This window comes from Embiotoca jacksoni, unplaced genomic scaffold, assembly GCF_022577435.1.
Source record: "Embiotoca jacksoni isolate LCO1_2020_lvr unplaced genomic scaffold, fEmbJac1.0.p SCAF_26, whole genome shotgun sequence".
NCBI classification, from domain to species: Eukaryota; Metazoa; Chordata; class Actinopteri; family Embiotocidae; genus Embiotoca; species Embiotoca jacksoni.
Window position 1 is genome coordinate 6,585,519 of NW_027185377.1, and position 15,089 is coordinate 6,600,607.

At 42.9% G+C, this 15,089-nt stretch overlaps 1 protein-coding gene across 3 annotated transcripts in view; it reads right to left on the minus strand.

Moving 5' to 3' along the window:
• The window catches only part of lhpp (phospholysine phosphohistidine inorganic pyrophosphate phosphatase), a 43,220-nt gene that overhangs the window by 23,793 nt on the left and 4,338 nt on the right, over positions 1-15,089 (minus strand). The gene's annotated exons all lie outside the window — the stretch shown is intronic.

Below are 15,089 nucleotides of genomic sequence, written 5' to 3' on the forward strand. Positions count from 1 at the left end.
AAGCGTTTTTCAAAACGCGTTTGTGCCGTGTTGCCGTGTCTCCGCGTTTATAAGTATCTGCAGCTGTTCGGCAAAAGCCCGTACGGGGTGGTGCGCGTTTTCTGTCTCTTTCACCGGCTGTCGCAGTGTTCCAGACCTCTCCAGTATATCTGCAGGCAAATAAAACAGACCAACTGGGGACTTTAATGAGAACGGCTAATTCCAAAAATACCTTATTCTAAAAATAAAAGCCGGATCGTTATTTTGTGGCGGTTTCTAACGAGGGGGGTCGGGACCCGAATGAAAGATGCTGCAAATCTGAGAGGACGGCAAGTTATGGGGAGAAGAAAAACACATTTGTGCCACTCATAATTATTTACCGATGTTAGTCGAAGCTCGCGGTTTAGCCGTGCCGGTAGCACGGCTCTACGGGTCTCCTTTCTTTTCTTTGCGCTTGTGTTTTGTACAGACGCCCTATCAATCGGCATTGACTGCACTTGGTATTTAGTGCAAATTGGAAAATGTTCGCACGCTGGCGCACAACGCTAAGAGGAAGGACATGGACAACTTTATAGTTGCTCAGCTTTAACAGGCTAGCTTTTAGCTCAAACCTGTGCTTTGCAGCACAGCCTCATAGAGATGCATGGACTTGCTTCTTATTAGATATTGGATAAACTGGATAGACATTTGTACATTAGTGTGTAATAATCAAATGAATTTCCGTGTTTCTATATGTGATATGTTGAGAAATAAATAATAAAAAAATTAAAAAAACACTAACAAATGTCATAGACCACAAACTGTCAGGAACCGCTGACCGAAGCCACGATTAGAACATGTTCCCACCTGGTTTCCTAAATTGTGGGAAAGCTGTGGGAGGCATGCGGCAGCCTCGCCGATCTCCCCGCTGGCTACTGCCATTGTTTGGCTCAGGGCCCAGTGATGGATGCAGATTTGGCTGTTTAATCAGCTGGTAGGGGAAATGTAATCCATTCGGTGTGGCACCAGGCTCGGGCCGGCGTGCACCGCCCTCCTTCCTCCCTGTCACATCAAAAGGCCGAGACACCCCCCTTCATTCATCTGCAGGACTGCCCAGGAGTCCGGCTCATTTATGAAGTGGTGCCTAAAGACCCCCACCCCCCACCTCCACCCCCTCCCTCCCCGGGCTGCCTTGACCGGGCTCTGTGTGCTGCCTCTGTTCCCCAGTCACAGGTTTGGCGCTCCAGATGGGGACTCTTTGTCTGGCCCTGGGCGTGCAGCGCACACCACTATTAATCCTGCCTTCTGAGAGCCTGCAGAGGACCATGGCAAATATTTGTAAGCCGCCCAAGTGTAGCGACAGAAAGAAGAGGCCAGTGGTCTGTGTGTGTGTGTGTGTGTGTGTGTGTGGAGGGGGTGGGGGGGGGTTGAAGAGAGGTGTTGAATACTGAAGCCACGTTGAATACGGGGGAAGCGGTGCCATGTGTTTACGCATGTCTGTCAGCTGCCAGCGCTTTGGGTTATGCGAGCTGGTCCACTAATGGTCGGGGTGTTATGTCTCCTGTGCTGGATTACTCCCGCACCCTTTTCAGCCCGAGGACTGATTGAGTTCACACACGCACGTACAGGCAAGAACTCACCAGCAAGTTAGTCACATGGCTCTTATGTTTCAAGGAGCGAAGCGTCGACCACTCCGTCTCTCCAACCTGACGCTTTTTAAAAAAAAAAAAATCTCCCCTGGCCTCCGTCTTTAAGATATGCACGCATGCATGTGCGCGCGTGTATTCATTTTGCCGCTTTCCTGCCGCCGGCATGAATAATGAAGGAGCAACCAGGTCAATGTGACCATGCAAAATTCAGCACAAAAGCAGCTAGTGTTACCGGTGAGGTAATGTGCGGCTCGCAGCGTGTCCGTCAGGTCAATGCAGTATCAATACACGTGAAGAGATAGGTTTGGTCCTCGAGCTTGACTGACACTGCACAGCCTTCACGTTAAGGATGAGGTCAGCTGTGAGGTAGGAGGTGGAGAGCGGCCAAGAACTTAGTCCAACACAGCTGCTACCACGCTGAAAGAGCAAACGGCTTCATCAGAAAGTTGGTAAATGATCACAAGGTTGTGGTTGTTGAGTGGGCGAAGAATTACAGAAGCAGTAAAGATTGTGGGTTGTCCTGTGAACAAGTGCAGTTGCTGAGTTTCATATTGATGCAATTTATCAACCAAGATGCCAAACACTCACTGGTTGCAGATTAAGCAACGAGAAGGCAAAGTTTCCTTTTGTGTGACATTCCATTCTCATTGACAACGAGTCAGCTTCTCGCCCGCAACAACACAACCGTGGCTCCTCCCTCGAACTTCTTTCTGTTCCCCAAAATGAAGTTCAAGCTGAAGGGTCAAGGGTTTGACTGTTTGGAGACAATCGAGTGCGGATCGCAGATGGTACTTGACGCGTTTGCAGAATGGGACTTCCAGGAAGCGTTCCAAGCTCGCCACGGGCGCAGGGAGCAGCGATCACTGCACAAAGGGGGGGGGGGGGAGGATGATTTCGGCGACCAGATTTCAGTCAGATAAAGTTTATGGTTGTCAGCGGTACAAAGCTTAGAACGTTTTGATCGCACCTCATTTCTTTTCATTTTAGACGGTCATAGATGACAACTTGGGATTGCGGAATTGGTGATGGGCACTTTCATAATCTATTCATCATACATGAGATGAATCAGTTGGTTCAACAAATAACTGGTGCAGTGAAATCGTACGAAAACAACGATTAATTGGAGCCCTAACCTTCGGCTCTGTAATGCCGTTTGTCCTTTAAAAGTTATAACCACTGGCTATTTTAAATGATACTCTTGTAGGTTTACATAAGATTATCTTCATAAACAACAAGTCACCTGTAATATCAGTCAACAAGTAATCTGAATCACTGTTCCGCGAGCTTTAAAAACGGGTACATATGTACCTCTAATCCCCTACAACAACCATGACATGACAGTGGAGTAGCCAGTTGTGCGAGCTGGACACAACGTGGGTATCAAGTAAATACTGCAGAGGCAGTTTAGGAGTAGAGTGGCTTAGAGTGGCATGCGGATAGATATATAACCTGATACTTGGCTCTATAAAACACAGAGATAAAGTTTTGCAAGGAAGGGCTGAGCCTCTGTGAAATGAAAGGGGATACGGATGATTCATAGAGTGAGCGTACTCGTTTGTGAAAGTCAAAGACACAGAGTTTGACACAGAAATAGAGAAATGGGGGTTGTTTAACTTTATGATGTGAGGTGCAGCTTCATCTTTGTTGCGCTTTGATAATCAGCTGATCTTCAAGGTAGCCGACCGCAGGGTGAAAGGCACTGCGACCTTCCCGTCAGTTAATGTTTAACACACGGGAACATACACAAAGACGCACGTGCGATTAGAAGGAAGCAAAACTGTCACATGCTGTGGGCCCGATTTCAATTTACACTTCTCTCTTGACCTCTTCACCTTTGCTGAGTCGGCCTTTTTGCTTGACAGAGCGCAGATAAAACAGATGAAGGCGTGCATGAGGGCAGAGATGGAAAGTTCACCCCGAGCCAACAGTGCATGACTGTCAGAGTGACATACAAAACACAATTCAGGAAATCTGGATATAAACTGCCTGCTTTCCACACAGTAATATCTTGCTTTTATGAATCTGCTGTACAGAGTGTAGATAATCTATTATAGTAGGAATACTGCAAACCGCTTATGAAAATGACTTGAGCACTCAATTCAAATTGAGACGACAGTTTCTACAAGACTGAAATGATGAATGAAAGTGGTAAGAAACTCTAAAGAGGGCAGAACATTTGTGCCTAAATGAATGGTATGCTGGCTAAAGCAAAAAGTATTTCACTTGCAGAAGCAAAGTGTGTTCAAAGTCAACATACCATATACAAGACACACACATCAAAAAAGAGGAACAGGAATAACAAATGGAAACTTACCACCAGGGACATGACACTGACAAATACATATGGACATGTAACTATTATTAAAATCCACATTTTCAGGTCTTCAAATTTTTATAATGTCGTTTCCTCTGTAAAACACTCTGCCCCAAATAAATAAAAACTATATAACTTGAAGTATTTTGTAATGTGAGCAGCCACCTGGCCACATAGTGAGGAGTCACATTTATGAGAGCTACAATAACCACCGAAAGGAAAAGAGTCGGTCTGCCAGTGAGAGACACAGAGAGAAATGGAAAAACACTCAACCCAGCTCACTGTGTAGTTGTTCATGCCAGACAAGTGGCGGCACCATCAGCCAAAACACCGCCTTTTCTCACAACACAACCCGAAGGATCACATGGCCCGATAACATATGCAGCCTTTATGTTCAGCCGAGCCTTGTGGGTGACGTAAGATGCTACCACAAGACAAAGCATTCTCCGCTCGCCCTGCGGGCGGGGAACGAAAGGTGTGGAGCTGCTTGTGTTTTTCTGACGCTGCAGGAGTCTTGGCCTTGAGGGTGAGAATGTGATCACAGTTTGACGGGCCAGGCTATAAATAAAAGGTCACGGCAGTGAAGAAAGCAAAGACAGCTCCCGTCAGTGGGTTTGTCGCAGCCCGGTTTTTATTTTAATCCGCTTCACTTTTCCTGTCTCTCGTTTCTCTTTGACCCCATATTTACAAGACGCAGATAGATAACATACCCCTGGAACAATACAGCTGTGGCCTTTCATGAAAAACAACCCAACTGAATAGAGGAAACCACCATGTTACGTGCATGTTATGGCAACAGAAATGACAGATGCAGAGTTGGAGCCTTCACATCCTCTGCTGAGTCTGACCACGCAGCAGTCATTATCACCTTACAGTGCAAAAGCTGTATAATGTTGAATCACGATCAGCAAACAGCTGCAGCATGCTTTTTCACACTTTACACAGATTAACGGTTCTTTCCAATCGAGCAGGACACAAAGGGGATTCCCTGGTTGCAGCATGAAGAGTCACTTGATTTGTTTTTTTGTTTTTTTTTTACATCCTGTAGCTCGATGAAAAACCTCTTGTGAGTACGAGGGACGTTTTGTGTGTTTGACAGTCAGACAGAATCCTGAACCGTCAGAACCACCCACTGGAAACTTTTTGTCTTTCCCAACCGCAAACACATGCAAGGCTACAACAGGATGTAAACTATAAACCTTCAGTTTCAGTCTCTGAAGTTGAAAGGTTGTTTTTTTTTTAATCTCCTTAACTAGAAACCTTGTACACATGAGTGATCTAAATTTGAAATGCTGAATAACATCATGTTCTCCGAGGCATTTTTCTGCCTTTTGGGCAGCCATTGATTTGATTTCTGTGTGTGAAAATCAACCACAGGACTTCAGTAGAATAACACATTTGAATCACCAATTTATGGCAGGGTCCAGTTACAAAAAGTCCTCAAACCATTTAGCCAATAAAGACCCTCAAATATGACCCACAGGAGTGTTTTCGAAATTAGCCCCCCTGGTTAGGGTCAGTGAAAGGTCATGTTTTGGGTTAAGATGATGACTCGCATCACGTTGCGCATTAAAGTTACTGCTTCCCTAAGTTTATGCTCACTTTATCGTCATCGCAACGGGAAGCAAAGAGTGGTGTCTTCCTGTTGTATTGAACCATCCATCCAACCTGCCTCCTCCTAACAAGAAAAACCCACATTATATAGTTGACAGTTAATTACAGATTAATTATATGTTAATTATACAGCCGCTGGAGGTCGCTTAACTTTAAAGCATTACTGTGGGTTATGATAAACTGCCAACACAAAAGAGCGATGGGGTCACTTTTTTGGAGGACAGTCTCTCCAGTTACATTGGGCGTCATGTGGAAGCCAGACTTTTGAGCATGAAGAATGTATGGAATCAAATTCTAATTTAATTTGGTCTTTTTTTTTTTTTTTTTTTTTTAAATAATTGTCTATTTTGAGTGTCACAATGTCACAAGAGCACAATGCTAACTCAATGTTGTCCTCTTTAAGGTCATCCTCCGAGAGTAAAAGGAAACATTTTAAGTTCATTTGAAACTTTAAAAAAGTCATTACAGAGCTTCAAACTGAGCTCTAACCTTTATAAGAGTGTTTCTTGTTTATTTGACCAAATTCTTAAAAATACAAACTTCCTCCACCATTTCACCGCTGTCCTGTCTGTGTTGCGGTCAACGTGCAGAGTTTGATGTGACCCAGATCTATCCACACGCTTTTCATCACCTTGTTATTATTAGCAGTGCTGCTGATGACTTGCTGAGCCTTCATTTGTGTGTGTTTGTATATCTCAACGTGTATGAGTGCTATGGTGGCGGTCTGTGACAACTGAGTCACCTGCTTCTGATACAGAAAATGCATACACATGTATGCAACCGCACACGCACACGCACATGCACACGCAGACATAAACCATTAGAAGAAAAACGGCTCCAGCAGAAACCAGGCAAAGGCCCAAGTTCCCCCCAGCCAAGCAGCTTGTCAATTGGTAATTGCAAGAGGGATTGGTTCCCCATTGAAACGGCTAAGGGTCTGTGTTCATGTATTTAAGAGGCAGTGCCATGTTTCAGTCTGCCATCTGTGGGCTTTAGCTCTCCGATTCTCTCCCACTCTCACTCATTTTCTTTCTTTCTCACGGGTGGAAAAGTACTGCGGAGGGGCTCAGTGGCCGAGGACTGGGCGGCTCCATTGTCCTGCCGTGGGAGTCTAGTCTCACAGTGAAAAAAAGTTCAGGTTAATTATTAATATCTCATTGACTTATAACGCACGGCATGCTTTAGAGGAGTCTGCAGGCAGGGGAAGCTGTCACCCCGGGGTGGTGAGGGATGGTGGACAAGGCATGGGCACCCAGTGGAGTCTCCTCAAGCTCTTTAACCTCTTTGTGCCGCTACCACCGCATCCTTCTATGATCTGGACTCAATCTGTGGTACACTATTTATGTTCTCATCTCGCGTCTGTATGAGCCAAAAATAACTTTCAAAAACACAGCTTCAATGAAAAGGAACACAATTTTTGTAGATTTGTTTGGGGGAAGATCCCCACTTTGCATTTTTTTTTTAACTTTCAGTTTAGCTTTGTTTTCTCAGATTAATGACTATATGACTGATCAGGTTGACCTAAAATGACCTTTAATCTGTTACAACAGACAGAGCAGAAATGAACAGGGCATTTCAAAGAGAAAACTACTTGCAGGCTTAAAAAGTTGCTTCACATCAGATTTAATCTAGAGCAGTTACAAGGATTTCAATTTTCTTCTTTATTCATAGCTGCAGCTAACTACAACTTCCCCAGTCCCATTTGAATGTCAGATATATTCTAAAAAGTTATGGGATCATAAAGATTTTGTTTTTCCATTTATTGTTTGCAATGAACATTAACGGCTAACCACGCTGTCAACAAACCGAATGCCAGTATATGGCATGTACATAGCTACTTTAGCAAAAATAATAACCATGTTTAGTCATTTTTGGGGGTAATATTCTGAATAAAGCTTTGTTTGGCCTTATTTGGCTGAAAGTAACAAAACGTGTTTAGCCATATTTTGGCTAAATATGGGTAAAAATGGCTGCGTTCAGTCATATTGTGGCAGTGTGTTGTGCTGCTTTAGGGGTTTAATACGTTTCTATGGACCTCTATAAACTAGGTGTATTCTAATAGTCTTTATTTTTTTGCCAAAATACAGTAAAATAAACAGTTTAGATTGCTAACACAATTAGCTGTATATCGTTGCACACTGTTAAGTTAGGTGAAGTTTAATGTTTGCAGTGAACCGAATGACTAAATGACTGCGTACATAGCGGTAACATCCTTATTTGGCTACATGTGACTATGGATTCATTTAAATAAATTTTGGCGTGGTATTGCATGATAATGGCAGTTTGACGGGGGGTTTTTTGAACATTTTTAGTAAACCAAACTGTTAAATTGCCATCACAATGAGCTGTTTACCTTTACACACAACTACATTTGGAAAATGTCTGCTGCATACAATTTAAGGGCTAACTATGGTAGCGACAAAGGGAAAAAAAAATATGGCTTTGTACATACTGTAGATGTGCATTGACTAAATACTTTGCAAAAATAGCTGTATTAGCCGTATTTCAACAAAAAAATACTGGTTTGGAATATATAGAGCATCGACTGGACTGTGATGTAGTGGTTTGCTAATTTTTTATGGGCATTTTGGCCAGGAGTCTTTCTCAAGGAGGCTTCAGCTGCTGTCCTCTGTGAGCAAGAGGAAGCACACAAACAGCCTACAGGCAGTAGATAAGTCAGAACTTGTGTTTTCAGTGGGATATTCTATTAAAAGCATACATGAAAATGGTAAAGAGACAGTGTTCGAAAAAAATACAAAGCAGTGTCTTATAAGTGGGTCTCAATCAAAAAGCAGAGAGCTGGCAAGATGAGGAAATCATTTCCAGGGTTGTTTGTGTTTATAGTCCCTCCAAAACTGCCAATTTCAATCCATGGGAATGGGATTAAACTCTTAAGGTAATTAGTATGACTGTGCGGAATTGTGGCAAATGCTGCCCTTGACCGCAATTGTGATGTAACCCTGCCTATATGTTTACGGCAAAGACAATTTAAGAGAAGGGTGTTGAAATGAACAACCCATCCTGCCTTGGAAACAAGATAAGGTGGGAGCAAATGGCCGGGAAAGAAAATCCTACCAACAACAGCTTTCACGTGTTATCTGTTAAAAAGGAGGGAAATCCAGCAGTGGAAATAGAAACCTTATGCAACATGTATTTTCCTATTTTTTTTTATACCATTCAAATATCCTGCCAAGGCCCTGCTGCTGACTGACTAAGGCCATGCAGAGAGCTGTGAGAGGCCGGCCAGACATCACTGTCCTCTACTGCATAATGCATTTTTGTTATGATGCATAATGTTAGCAGTATTTTTTTTTTTTTTTACTTCTTGCCATTATACCGTATGCTAACAAGTGTTCGAATATCCAATAGAACAGAATACAGAGATTTATATAATGTACAATGATAATTATGCATAATTTATCTTTCTTGCCCGAAGACAAACGCTGTTTATTCAATCTGTGTGTTCGCAGGAGAACAAAGAAAACCCAAACGGGTCAGAGTGCTCTTGATTTCAGTTCCTCTGATCATCAGGGGGGATCTGGACACAAAAGAGGGTCCCTGTGGATTCTGCTTCAGTTCAAAGGCCATATTGTGCACTTCTAGTACGATTCCCTGGATTGGTGCAAAGAGTCACTGCCATGGTGCCGAGGCAAAAACAGACATAAACGACACATTGAGAAATACTGTAGCTGTCGAGATGACAAGCATTTGACAGGTTCACAGCCCGCAGCCCCAGCGGAGAGGAGTGAACCGAGATAACTTCACTTCCTTCCCCCAAAGACAAAACTAATGTGCTCACAGTGGTTAAGAGGACAGGGTGTGGGACCGTGCTGTTGTATAAGACATTATAAAAATGTCTGCACTCTTGTCTACTGAGGAAAACACGTTCCAAAGATTAGGACAGCAAAAAGCACAGAGAAAGTATGACTCAAGCGGAACCTGCTCAGGCACGACTGCACAAGAAATCCAGCTCTGTACAAATGTGCTTCAAAAGGAGAATTAAAGGCATGAAAGTGGGCGAAACGATTTCATAACAGTTTTGCACACAAGCAAGGCCTTGAAGTACGTAAAGCACATGTTGCAGACAATCACTCCCCCTCTGACGGGCACACACTTGAAACCATGTACATTATCATAGCCGCTGACGCCATAGGACACCACTGGAGGACTGAAAGATAACCTAGGCTGAAATACAGTATGTACCTGGAGAGCCATCCCAGGGGCAGCGCTCAGCGTATAAAGGAGATTAGGCTGCAACCACAGCCGTGCACACAAGACACGGCCACCCTGTCAAGGTTCAGTGTCACAGATCTGCAGAGGACAAAGCCCATCCACAAACCTAACACTGCTGTCTTATGTTCTGTCTAATGTCTGTTTGATTCAAAAGAATGGAGATCTGATAGGCTGTTTGTGTCAGATGGGGGAAGAGGCTCACCTTTGTGTGGACGCACATAATGCAGGGAGATCTTTACACTTTACAAGTCTTTCATTCAGCCGGTGTATTTAATCAGGGCGGAAGAGTTGTTGACTCCGTTTTGCATACACAAATGTGTACACGAAACAGTAAGAATAATAATGAAAAAAAAAAAAGAAGAAAAAGAGATGCTGCAAATAATGATAGAACAAACATGATAAGAAAACACTCGTTTCAACTTCCTTGTTGGAGTTTCACATCAAAGATATCAAGACTTTTTCACAGCTACAGTACCTACTAAAATAATCAATACTAAATTGCAGTTAATTGCCTATTCTTTGCTTAAATTTGAGCGGGTTTATGAATGAATTCTTTTGACTGTCTGTATCTGCCCGACTGCATCTGACGATTTAATTATGGGCTTCATGTTTAAAATAGCTGCATCTCCCGTGCAGTTCTTTCTACATCGATGCAAACCAAAGCTAATTTAAAACATGTCGTTTGTCCTTAGTTTCACTTGGTAATGAACAACTATAAATACGTACAAAGTAGCTAATTAAGACCCACATTTATCCGCTGTGACTACAAGACCGGAGATATCTGTAAATTAATGCATTAAAGCTCAAAAGTTGGAACAACATGAGGTTTTTTCCCCCTGTTCTTTACAGTTCTGCCAACATGACCATGAATGCAGCATTAAACTGATGAAATGTTCTCTCTCTAGCATGTTCTTCCAGAAACATGCTCACATCAACATGTTTGCTTTTATAAATACAGTGGACTGTGAGTTTGTGCAAGCCAGTCCCAGCACAGAAAAATGACCGAAGGAAAACTAATCTGTATGGTAATCACATGGCTACTGACCCCCGTGCAATGCTTATTTCCTGTTGCGTCCCTCAGTGATGGCCGCAGACAGAGTGCACGAACCAGGGTGCGGTTTCGGTAAACGGGTTCATAGTTTGCACCATCAGGGACTAGTTTTCTCCTGAGAGGTTTAATCTGGCTCAGCCTGCTTGTTTCCCAACATTCACATTAGCAGTCAAGCGTCGGCCAGAGAGAGAGAGAGAGGTTTATAGTGTAAACCATTTTGAAGATGGTTGCTGCTGTGTGAAAATGTTTGCTAAGTGCTCGCTAGGAGATTCCAGAGTGGGGCTTCTTCTAATTCGCTGGCCCTCATTCAAAAATACCTATAAATATAGGGTTGGTATCTGACTCATCACCACACGGTTTTCGCCTGAGAAGAATTACACGTATCAGTGCTGAAGCTGTATGTTTTAAGCTGAAATACTTTTGATTGTGACAGATACAGCGCACAGAGAAACAGACTGCCGTCTCGCAGTAGCAATTAAACTGGTTTACAAATAGCATGAAGGAACAGCGTGCTGTGAATCGGCTTTTATGAAGCTTCAAAGCTTCCGCAGTATCTGTGCTGATGCAGTTCCGTGAAGATAAGAGAACAGAAACAAAGAACACGGGACCAGCCGAGGCCGCGGACTGTGGGGGATCACTGTTCAAAAAGACAACATCGGGGAGGCCGCAGGACGGAGAAAACAAAGACGGCACACTCCCAACCTGAATGCTCCGTCTGTATCGTACGCTTGTGACTCTTGAGATTGAGACTTACAAGGCTGCAGGGCTGGGGATGATCCGACGCTGTCCGATAATGGTGCCAAGCCGATACCTTTTCAAAACAACAACCCAAAACACCCACCTCCTCCATTTTAAAGCGGCACCGATACAGATTTTCATATTAACAATGGATCAAATGACTAATATAAAAGCGGTACTTTTAGTAACAGACCCGAAGAGAACAATCACCCTAACTCTGCAGTTCCTCTCGGCCCAGTGGGGCGCTGTGACGTCTTTCATTTTGGTTCATTGTTTTGGTTTTACGTCTGCAACTTCACTGTTTTGGTTCAGGCACACCGTTAGCATCAATCCCGTTGACACCCACAGCAGATAAATCACCGCTCGCCACGTTCCCAGCACCAAACGGCAGACAAACGAAGCGGGCGACTAACTGCCGACTTCGACGGTTTCACAGCTAAAAGAGCAAGATATCCCTCTCAAAAGGTGTACAGCCTGACATAGACTCGCATTCATCAGTCGGCCATAAACATGAATGCCAATGTTGCTCCATGTCAGGTGGGAACTGTTTCCTGACAAGTTCACCCAACAGCTTAATAAGGCGGTAATAAGTCGATGTTGTGTTTACAGCGGGACTCCAAGAGGCCGTAAAATCCACGAGTACAGCTTTAATACCAAAACTGTGCTTATTGTGGACACGTTTCGATAAGAGAACTCTCCTTTTTAACACAATTATCCGTACTTCTCCAGTGGATCAGTGCTAAATTGATGTTTACATCAACAGCAGTCTGAGAGCTTCTCCTGCAGACAGTTGAGTCTTATCACAACGACCAAGAGTACAAGTCAAGACAAGAACCAAGAACTCGATGATTTTCAATATGCAACAGATACTATGTGGTATGGAAAGTATTCAGAAAGTATTCAGGTTTCATACAGCTATTAACACTTTGAGCACCAGTCAACACATACTGAAATGCCAGAGCAAAGGTCGGACCGGAGCGCGGTGTCGGCAGATTGCTCCCATGCAGCTGATTAACATCAGCACTCGCATCTCAGGACTCCTGCTCTAATTTCCATCCACTTTTCAGCAGTGGGCCCCTCTTTTGCAAACCTGGTGTACATTAAAGAGCAAAGGGCTCTGTGGCTCCCCTGAGGTGCGCTAACTTTCCCTCGTTATTTAAGAACAAGGGAAAGTTGACTGCTTGCAGAACACTACGCTGCTACAGTTACCCCGACATCGTGCCCAATCAATCGTCTGACAGCCATTACCGCTAAACTTTTGCTCTTTCTGTACATACATACATACATAGTATAACATACATCCTTTTAGTTCAATCTGATACTGTAAAATATTGTACATTTTGGTTTCTAACCGATTAAAGTTAGATTACATGCGAGGCATATTTTCAATTCCTCCTTAATCAAGCTATTTAGAGAAAAAAAAAGATTTACCTTGAATTATCTGTTTGAAAGAGTTTACTGTGACGATCGCAAAAAAGCAGACTGAAAGTCTCTGAAAGGTCTAAATACGGCTTGAAGTATTACAGGACTCCTGCAGTACCCGCTGAGAAAGAGTATGTCAAGTGCAAAGCTTTTAATATAAGTAGATATGATTTGATTTGTCTGTGATATGTATCTTTCTCCCTTCCTGTCTCGTCTCGGTGTCTGAGGCATTTGAAGCTGTCTTTTTCTCCGAGTCTGATGGGAAGTGGAGGCCTGCGCAGCATCTGGTTGACTTGGAAACAGCTGTGTTTTCACAGATCTGACTGCGGGTTTATAGCTGCTCAAAGAAAGCCTGGGTTCACTGGGCCTGTTTGGCTAAACAATGTTAAATCTCACGACTCCCCCCTGACTCCCACTGAAACACTGTTAATGTCACAGTCACTACGCCTCGTAAGGGATCTGGAATATTTTGAGGGTTTTATGTTTGATACATATATGACAGCTCACTTTAAATATCATAAATTCTTATTTGATCGAAAACTTTTTACATAAAAACGTTTTATTTCCTCCTCCTAGTTATGTTTCATAATACAAAAAAAACCCCAAAAACACAAATATAACGAGTCTGTTCCGTTACTACTTACACACAAACACATCAGTTATTCATACCAGGTAATTCAGAGGTAAAATTCAAAACACAAACTGTTTCTTTAGCCAACATTTAACATCAGGAAATCTTTGTTTTTCGTGTAAATTGGTAATCCTTTGCTGGCAAAATAATAGTCAAAGATGAACAAAATAGTGACAAAATCTTGCAACTGATTGCTCAACTTCAGGACCTTGAATACAGCACAAAATAATGATTATGGTTTGATAAATGAGTCATTTTAATGCACGTCCTCTACCACATGAACCCCATTCACAGGCCAGACATGAAACACATGTCATGTAACTCAACACTGATTACATGCAAGTTCTTCTGCTACTCTATTGTAACCAGCTGCTCTCTCCTCTAAAAGGAAAAAAAACCCCAAAATGATGGTTGAGCAGAGATATAATTGAATCTGCAGAGTATCAGCACACTGGAGCTCAACTGAGCTGCTGGGAGAAGATCGAGAAGTCACATAAACCAGATGGATTCAGCTCACTCCGCTGGGAATTTGCATGAGAAAAAAATGTTCAGTCTGCTCCACGCGTGCTGAAACACTTCACAAGGAATTCACACACTTGCACGGAGATGTGCAGGTCACACACGCATGCACATACGTGTCAGCACCAGTGCACACAAACCCACCTTCATGTGAAGAAGGGAAAAAAAAAACAACAAAAAAAAAACCCACCCACATGTTCCTGTAATGCGCACAAGCATAACTGTACAGACAGAAGACGGGTTTTTGCAGTGAGTGGCTGTGCTCTTAGTACAGGATTAAAGCCCACTGATGCTCAAGCAGATTACTCAGCGTTCTCTGGTCACATGACCACAACCTGCATGCCAGCCGGCAGCAGCGTAGCATGAAGCATGGTTCTCTTCAGACTGACGGGTGCTTCATAGCCAAACAAAATGGGAGCAATATACCTCAAGAGGTTTAGTATTCTTAAGTGCGGGTGAAAAAGCATCAAAGTGTGTTTATTCTGTTCCATAACATGTTCTTAAGACAACTTTAAGGAAGTGTACTTTTAAGCGCCTCCTTTATTGACTTTTGAGGGAAATTACCTTCTACTACAGGGCATGTATCTGACTGCTATTGTTATCCGTCATATATTTTTAACATATTAGTACATTATTCCAAATAAGTTGGTGCAATGCAGTAGATTTACCAGGTTAAACAATAAAATGTCATTTGTAGGTTTATAATAATCCTTTGTAATGCTTTGAAAGGGGCAATTCTGCATAATACTGTATTAGACGATAATGCTTTGCTTAAATGTGAACTTTTCAATGAATATTTCACTTGTAATTGAAAACATTTATGATGTCAAGTTGATCTAAATACCTGTTCCACTGCTGCATGACAGTAATTAGTGCTGTGAAGAGGTTTTTATGACCAGCACCGCAGGCGTAACAGAAAAAAATTTCAGGTCTCCCTTTCCATAGCCATAAATATTTCCT